Here is a 9,962-nt window from a genome sequence, read left to right on the forward strand (position 1 = left end):
TTTACATGGCGTTGAACCTAATGTGAAATCAAAGTTACAACAGATTGTACTTCTTTTCTGCGCTGCTAATTTTCAATGGTAGGAGAGCGCAGACAGGAGCATTGGTTCTCTCATATATAACGTGAAAAATATTCCACAAAACTTAAAACTTCCCAGGTTGTCAAATGGATTGGCTGTTATACAGCACTTGGTGTTAGAGGGCCTCCTGGTGACAGTCTCATAACTCTTGGCTTTAGCTTTCTTCCCACATTCACATCAATGTAAACGTAGCAGTATAACAGTACCCCAAGTTGCATAGTGCTCACTGATAGCTAAAGTTACCAGGGATGAATTTCTTTACCATTTCTTAACTTTCTTAACCAGTACATTTCTGGCCCAACGAGGAAGGAGGCATTGCTGAAATTGGTTCTGGGGAATGAGGCGGGCCAAGTGAAACAAGTGTCAGTGTCACATTTAGGAAGCAGCGATCATAATATCATAAGATTTAGAATAGCTATGGAAAAAGACAAGGACCACTCTAAAGTAAAAATACTCAATTGGAGGAGGGCGAATTTAAATGGAATGAGAACAGATCTGGCCCGGGTAAATTGGAATCGTAGATTGGCAGGCAGAGCTATAATTGAACAGTGGGCGGCCTTTAAAGAGGAGATTGTTCGGGTACAATCTAGGCACATTCCCACAAGGCAGAAAGGTAGGGCAACTAAAGCCAGAGCTCCCTGGATGACAAAAGAGAGTAAGTGAGTAAGATGAAACCAAAAAGGGCATATGACAGATGTCAGGTGACAGAAGTGAGAACCAGTCAGAGGGGAAGTGAAAAAGGAAATAAGAGGGGCAAAGAGAGAGTATGAGAATAGACTGGCGGCCAACATAAAAGGGAATCCAAAAGTCTTCTACAGGCATGTAAACAGTAAACGGATAGTAAGAGAAGGAGTGGGGCCGATTAGCGACCATATAGGAGATCTACTCATGGAGGCAGAGGGGATGGCCGAGGTACTAAATGAGTACTTTGCATCTGTCTATACCAAGGAAAGAGGTGCTGCCAGAGTCTCAGTAAAGAAAGATATAGTTGAGATAGTGGATAGGCTAAAAATTGATAAAGAGGAGGTACTTGAAAGGCTGGCTGTTTTTAAAGTAGATAAGTCACCCGGTCCAGATGGGGTGCATCCTAGGTTGCTGAGGGAAGTAAGGATGGAAATTGCGGAAATACTGGCCATAATCTTCCAAACATCCGTTGATACGGGGGTAGTGCCAGAGTGCTGGAGAATTGCCAATGTTGCACCCTTGTTCAAAAAAGGGTGTAAGGATAAACCCAGCAACTACAGGCCAGTCAGTTTAACCTCAGTTGTGGGGAAACTTTTAGAAACGATAATCCGGGACAGAATTAACAGTCACTTGGACGAGTGTGGATTGATTAAGGAAAGCCAGCATGGATTTGTTAAAGGCAAATCACGTTTAACTAACCTGATAGAGTTTTTTGATGAGGTAACAGAGAGGGTCGATGAGGACAATGCAGTTGATGTTGTGTATATGGACTTTCAAAAGACGTTTGCTAAAGTGCCACATGGTAGGCTTATCATCAAGATTGCGGCCCATGGAATAAAGGGGGCAGTAGCAACATGGATACAGAATTGGCTAAGGGACAGGAAACAGTGTAGTGGTGAACGGTTGTTCTTCAGACTGGAGAGAGGTGTACAGTGGTGTTCCCGAGGGGTCAGTGCTGGGACCAGTACTTTTCTTGATATATATTAATGACTTGAACTTGGGTGTACAGGACACAATTTCAAAATTTGCAGATGACACAAAACTTGAAAGGGGGGAGGAGGATAGTGATAGACTTTAAGAGGGTACAGACAGGCTGGTGGCATGGGCGGACACGTGGCAGATGAAATTTAACGTAGAAAAATGCGAAGTGATACATTTCGGTAGGAAGAATGAGGAGAGGCAATGTAAACTAGAGGGCACAACTCTAAAAAGGGTACAGGAACAGAGAAATCTGGGGGTATATGTGCACAAATCGTTGAAGGTGGCAGGGCAGCTTGAGAAAGTAGTTAAAAAAAACGGGATTCTGGGCTTTATAAATAGAAGCATTGAGTATAAAAGTATGGAAGTCATGATGAACCTTTATAAAAACTGGTTCGGAAACCACTGGAGCATTATGTCCAGTTCTGGGCACTGCACTTTAGGAAAGATGTGAAGGCTTTAGAGACGGTGCAGAAGAGATTTACTAGAATGATTTCAGGGATGAGGGGCTTTAGTTATGTGGATAGACTGGAGAAGCTGGGGCTGTTCTCCTTGGAACAGAGATGGTTGCGAGGAGATTTGATAGAAGTGTTCAAAATCATGAAGGGTCTGGACAGTGTAGATGGAGAGAAACTGTTCCCATTGGCAGAAGGGTCAAGAACCAGAGGACATAGATTTAAGGTGATTGGCAAAAGAACCAAAGGTGACATGAGGAGAAACTTTTTTACACAGCGAGTGGTTAGGATCTGGAATGCACTGCCCGAGGGGGTGGTGGAGGCAGATTCAATCATGGCCTTCAAAAGGGAATTGGATAAGTACTTGAAAGGAAACAATTTGCAGGGCTACGGGGATAGGGCGGGGGTGTGGGATAGAGCCAGCATGGACTCAATGGGCCGAATGACCTCCTTCTGTGCTGTAACCTTTCTATGATTTTATGATTCTATGATTTTACCATGGTATACTAACCATTCAGGAATGGGATAAGAAATATTTTTGGTGAGGAATTTCGGATGGAACCCACTTCCGCCTAATTTCCACCTTTGAAACGTTTCTACTGAGTTTCCTTTGTCCTTCTGGAGCCCTTCCGCGATTAGCCTGCTGAGTCGCTACCGGCCTAATTTGCATATTTGAAAGTGCGAGTCAGTGGTGAAGCAGTTCCGAGTTTCCTTCACTGAAGTTATAAAGAGCCTCAAAATGTTAAGTCAAATTTCCTCAATGTGAAATCAAGTAATAGATTTCACCCTCACTATGAAGCCAACTCAAAGGATGCCCTCCAATATGAGGTCAAGTTAAATAGTGCCCCTTAATGCAAAATCCAGTTATTGAATGCCCTTTCAATGTGAAGTCAATTTACACTGTGCCCCCTCTATGTGAAGTCCAGTTATAGATTGCCCCCCTCAATGTGAACTCAAATTACACAACAACAACAACTTGCATTTATATAGCACCGTAAACATAGAAAAACATCCCAAGATGCTTCACAGGGGCATAATCAGTCAGTGTGCCTTCAATATGAAGTCAAGTAACACAAAGAAGTTACAACACGGAAACAGGACATTCGGCCCATCCAGTCCGTGTCGGTATTTACCAATCATGCGAGCAAATAGTTCTAATCACATTTACCCACCCTGTACCTACATCCCTTCAACATTCACTTTTCCAATCTAATCTTGGATGTTGATATAGTTTCCACCTCAACCATTAGCCCTGGAAGTGAATTCCACAACTCTTTGTGAAGAAGTTTCTCCTGCCCTCTGTTCTAAATCTTTTACAATTAATCTTGTATCAATGGCCCTTTATTCTTGACCCCTCAACTACTGGAAACAGTCTGCCCCATCCTTTCATAATTTACAAACTTTCATTGTATCACCCCATAATCTGCGTCGTTCTAACGAAAAAAGACTCACTTCTTCAAGTCTTTCTTTGTATTTGTATTTCCATTATAGTTTTCCCCCTTCAATGTAACTTCAAGTTACACAGTGCCTCCTTAATGTGAAGTCAAGCTACACAGTGTTTATCCAATACAAAGTCAAGTTGCATGATGTCCATTTAATATAAAGTTCACACCCCAGTATGAAACTCCAGCGTGAAACTGCACAGCTCGATTTTCTTTCCTCTGGCCAGTTTCCTTCCCCTTTCTCCTGAAGGCAATGATTGACTCATGTTGGATACAGTTCTGCATGTGTGGAAGACTTGAGATACCTTGCCCACATGAATCTATACAGAAAGAGGTATCACAGTGAACCTGATCACCCAGCATTGGCACATTCCAGCAGGGGCCACTTGGCAGTGATTAAGAGCAGGAGCCCTAACCAATTTTCCCCTGCTTCCTGCCAACTTAGTTGACATCAGCTGACTCAGTACAGGCCAGGAATCAAACCAGGTATCTTATGGTATTTACGTCTCTGTTACACACTGCTTTTACTAACTTAACCATTAGGGGTGATGTGGAGATGCCGGTGATGGACTGGGGTTGACAAATGTAAAGAATCTTACAACACCAGGTTATAGTCCAACAATTTTATTTGAAAATCACAAGCTTTCGGAGATTATCTCCTTCGTCAGGTGAGTGTGGGACTCCTTGAACGTTTCGCATTTATAGTCAGAGAACAATACCTGGTGATTACAGATAATCTTTCCAACTGCCCGTTGTCAAGGCAATCAAAGCGTTCAGACAGAGAGGTGTTACCCACAGGACCACCGAATATACAAACGGCCAGAACACAAGACAGAGAGAGAGAGGGAGAAACATCCGAAAGGAAGAGAAAGACAGAGAATGACCCGTTGTATTAAAAACAGATCACCTTTATTCGCTGGTGGGGTTACGTGTAGCGTGACATGAACCCAAGATCCTGGTTGAGGCCGTCCTCATGGGTGCGGAACTTGGCTATCAATTTCTGCTCAACGATTTTGCGTTGTCGTGTGTCTCGAAGGCCGCCTTGGAGAACGCTTACCCGAAGATCGGTGGCTGAATGTCCTTGACTGCTGAAGTGTTCCCCGACTGGGAGGGAACCCTCCTGTTTGGCGATTGTTGCGCGGTGTCCATTCATCTATTGTCGCAGTGTCTGCATGGTCTCGCCAATGTACCATGCTCCGGGGCATCCTTTCCTGCAACGGATGAGGTAGACAACGTTGGCCGAGTCACAGGAGTATGAACCATGTACCTGGTGGGTGGTGTCCTCTCGTGTGATGGTGGTATCCGTGTCGATGATCTGGCATGTCTTACAGAGGTTGCCGTGGCAGGGTTGTGTGGTGTCGTGGATGCTGTTCTCCTGAAAGCTGAGTAATTTGCTGCGAACGATGGTCTGTTTGAGGTTGGGTGGCTGTTTGAAGGCGAGTAGTGGAGGTGTGGGGATGGCCGTAGCGAGGTGTTCGTCGTCATTGATGACATGTTGAAGGCTGCGGAGAACATGGTGTAGTTTCTCCGCTCCGGGGAAGTACTGGACGACGAAGGGTACTCTGTTGGTTGCGTTCCGTGTTAGCCTTCTGAGGAGGTCTATGCGATTTTTCGCTGTGGCCCGTCGGAACTGTCGATCGACGAGTCGAGCGTCATATCCCGTTCTTACGAGGGCGTCTTTCAGCGTCTGTAGGTGTCCATCGCATTCCTCCTCATCTGAGCAGACCCTGTGTATTCGCAGGGCCTGTCCATAGGGGATGGCCTCTTTGACGTGGTTAGGGTGGGAGCTGGAAAAGTGGAGCATCGTGAGGTTGTCCGTGGGCTTGCGGTAGAGTGAGGTGCTGAGGTGCCCGTCTTTGATGGAGATTCGTGTGTCCAAGAAAGAAACCGATTCTGAGGAGTAGTCCATGGTGAGCTTGATGGTGGGATGGAACTTGTTGATGTTATCGTGTAGTCTCTTCAGTGACTCCTCGCTGTGGGTCCATAGAAAGAAAATGTCGTCGATGTATCTGGTTTATAGCATTGGTTGGAGGTCCTGTGCAGTGAAGAAGTCGTGCTCGAACTTGTGCATGAAAATGTTGGCGTATTGGGGTGCGAATTTGGTCCCCATGGCTGTTCCGTGTGTTTGGGTAAAGAACTGGTTATCGAAGGTGAAGACATTGTGATCCAGGATGAAGCGGATGAGTTGTAGGATGGCGTCTGGAGATTGGCTGTTGTTGGTGTTGAGTATTGATGCTGTCGCAGCAATGCCGTCATCGTGGGGGATACTGGTGTAGAGTGCCGAGACGTCCATCGTGGTGAGAAGTGTTCCTGGTTCAACTGATCCGTGGGTACTGAGTTTTTGTAGGAAGTCTGTAGTGTCGCGACAGAAGCTGGGGGTTCCCTGTACAATGGGTTTCAGGATGCCCTCGACGTACCCAAACACACGGAACAGCCATGGGGACCAAATTCGCACCCCAATACGCCAACATTTTCATGCACAAGTTCGAGCACGACTTCTTCACTGCACAGGACCTCCAACCAACGCTATACACCAGATACATCGACAACATTTTCTTTCTATGGACCCACGGCGAAGAATCACTGAAGACACTACACGATAACATCAACAAGTTCCATCCCACCATCATGCTCACCATGGACTACTCCTCAGAATCGGTTTCTTTCTTGGACACACGAATCTCCATCAAAGACGGGCACCTCAGCACCTCACTCTACCGCAAGCCCACGGACAACCTCACGATGCTCCACTTTTCCAGCTTCCACCCTAACCACGTCAAAGAGGCCATCCCCTATGGACAGGCCCTGCGAATACACAGGATCTGCTCAGATGAGGAGGAACGCGATGGACACCTACAGACGCTGAAAGTCGCCCTCGTAAGAACGGGATATGACGCTCGACTCGTCGATCGACAGTTCCGACGGGCCACAGTGAAAAATCACATAGACCTCCTCAGAAGACTAACACGGGACGCAACCAACAGAGTACCCTTCGTCGTCCAGTACTTCCCCGGAGCGGAGAAACTATGCCATGTTCTCCGCAGCCTTCAACATGTCATCGATGACGACGAACACCTCGCTAAGGCCATCCCCACACCTCCACTACTCGCCTTCAAACAGCCACCCAACCTCAAACAGACCATCGTTCGCAGCAAATTACCCAGCTTTCAGGAGAACAGCATCCACGACACCACACAACCCTGCCACGGCAACCTCTGTAAGACATGCCAGATCATCGACACGGATACCACCATCACACGAGAGGACACCACCCACCAGGTACATGGTTCATACTCCTGTGACTCGGCCAACGTTGTCTACCTCATACGTTGCAGGAAAGGATGCCCCGGAGCATGGTACATTGGCGAGACCATGCAGACACTGCGACAACAGATGAGCGGACACCTGCAACAATCGCCAGACAGGAGGGTTCCCTCCCAGTCGGGGAACACTTCAGCAGTCAAGGACATTCAGCCACCGATCTTCGGGTAAGCGTTCTCCAAGGCGGCCTTCGAGACACACGACAACACAAAATCGTCGAGCAGAAATTGATAGCCAAGTTCCGCACCCATGAGGACGGCCTCAACTGGGATCTTGGGTTCATGTCACGCAACACGTAACCCCACCAGCAAATAAAGGTTATCTGTTTTTAATACAACGGGTCATTCTCTGTCTTTCTCTTCCTTTCGGATGTTTCTCCCTCTCTCTCTGTCTTGTGTTCTGGCCGTTTGTATATTCGGTGGTCCTGTAGGTAACACCTCTCTGTCTGAACACTTTGATTGCCTTGACAACGGGCAGTTGGAAAGATTATCTGTAATCACCAGGTGTTGTTCTCTGACTATAAATGCGAAACGTTCAAGGAGTCCCACACTCACCTGACGAAAGGGATAATCTCCGAAAGCTTGTGATTTTCAAATAAAATTGTTGGACTATAACCTGGTGTTGTAAGATTCTTTACATTAACCATTAGGGGGACCAGACAGCTGCCATTTTGATATGAAATAGTAGTGAAGATTTTGATAAGAAGCTGCACAGTGTACACATCGATAGGCAGTTACACAATGTACACACTGATATCAATTTGCACAGGATGCACTACAGTAGAAAGTTACACAGTACTTTCTATTGTCTCACAGTACTTGGAAATGACTGCAATTGGGAGTCACATTATGCACCCTCTGATATAAAGTCACACCAGTACAATGTACACAATCTTACTCTAAGATGAAACCGATTGTCACTGAGAACTTACACAATGCTATTCCTGTGCACAGTCCAAATTATAAAGTTGTGTTAGGAGGCCCCTTGTTCTCTAGTAGCATTGTAAACTATCATGTAATACATTACACAGCACTGTGTGGTCGAAGACTGTGATTACTCTTCACACTGCCACCATCTAGTGGTCCATGTAGGTCAAAAACATATCACAACAATACTACAAAGTCAGAATTTGTATTATGTCCCACAAAAGCTTAAATATACAGGAGCTGAAATACTGCAGCTCTTCTATAACACTGCCGGGATAACAATCCCATGTTCGACACCAGATATTTTTATGGCCTCTCTGAGTGAAATTACCAAGCTAATACATAATTGTGGGCAGTTTTCTGCTGTGGGTTCATATCCACTGGGGACTGGGATGTAACTGGCCAAGCTATTTTTTTAGTCATCAGGGTCTAGACTTTCATTTACATCTGTTTGGGCTGGAACCAGCTCCAGGTCCCAGAGGTGAAAGGGGTACATTCCAATAATCCAGTCCCACATCAATAAACATTGAAAAAATCTCTGAAATTCTGCCACATTTCTCCAACTCATAAGACTTTGATCAGTCCGCTGCAGCATTTATATTGAGTATTAGTCCCTGTTGTGCAAACTAAACAGAGGTAGGACAAGGAATAGCAACTTAAGTGTCACCCTAAAACAATAAAAATCAACAAGACATCCCAACTCCTGCATTCAATGTTCTGACCAATGAAACCAAGCATGCTGAATGCCTTCTTCACCAACCTATCCACCTGTGACTCCACTTTCAAGGAGCTATGAATCTGTACTCCTAGATCTCTTTGTTCTATAACTCTCCCCAACGCCCTACCATTAACGGAGTAGGTCCTGGCCCGATTCGATCTACCAAAATGCATCACCTCACATTTATCTAAATTAAACTCCATCTGCCATTCATCGGCCCACTGGCCCAATTTATCATGATAAGTATTATCCTAATCTACAGAATGTGACGTTTTGCTCGATACTAAACTAAAGTTGTTAGAGGGTATTCTGAGGGACAGGATCTACAGGCATTTGGAGAGGCAGGGACTGATTAGGAACAGTCAGCATGGTTTTGTGAGAGGAAAATCATGTCTCACGAATTTGATTGAGTTTTTTGAAGGGGTAACCAAGAAGATAGATGAGGGCTGTGCAGTAGACGTGGTCTACATGGACTTCAGCAAAGCATTTGACAAGGTACCGCATGGTAGGTTGTTACATAAGGTTAAATCTCATGGGATCCAAGGTGAGGTAGCCAATTGGATACAAAATTGGCTTGACGACAGAAGACAGAGGGTGGTTGTAGAGGGTTGTTTTTCAAACTGGATGCCTGTGTCCAGCGGTGTGCCTCAGGGATCGGTGCTGGGTCCGCTGTTATTTGTTATTTATATTAATGATTTGGATGAGAATTTAGGAGGCATGGTTAGTAAGTTTGCAGATGACACCAAGATTGGTGGCATTGTGGACAGTGAAGAAGGTTATCTAGGATTGCAACGGGATCTTGATAAATTGGGCCAGTGGGCCGATGAATGGCAGATGGAGTTTAATTTAGATAAATGTGAGGTGATGCATTTTGGTAGATCGAATCGGGCCAGGACCTACTCTGTTAATGGTAGGGCGTTGGGGAGAGTTATAGAACAAAGAGATCTAGGAGTACAGATTCATAGCTCCTTGAAAGTGGAGTCACAGGTGGATAGGGTGGTGAAGAAGGCATTCAGCATGCTTGGTTTCATTGGTCAGAACATTGAATGCAGGAGTTGGGATGTCTTGTTGAAGTTGTACAGGGCATTGGTGAGGCCACACTTGGAATACTGTGTACAGTTCTGGTCACCCTATTATAGAAAGGATATTATTAAACTAGAAAGAGTGCAGAAAAGATTTACTAGGATGCTACCGGGACTTGATGGTTTGACTTACAGGGAGAGGTTAGACAGACTGGGACTTTTTTCCCTGGAGAGTAGGAGGTTAAGGGGTGATCTTATAGAAGTCTATAAAATAATGAGGGGCATAGATAAGGTAGATAGTCAAAATCTTTTCCCAAAGGTAGGGGAGTCTATAACGA

This window comes from Heptranchias perlo, unplaced genomic scaffold (genome assembly GCF_035084215.1).
Source record: "Heptranchias perlo isolate sHepPer1 unplaced genomic scaffold, sHepPer1.hap1 HAP1_SCAFFOLD_239, whole genome shotgun sequence".
Taxonomy (NCBI): domain Eukaryota; kingdom Metazoa; phylum Chordata; class Chondrichthyes; order Hexanchiformes; family Hexanchidae; genus Heptranchias; species Heptranchias perlo.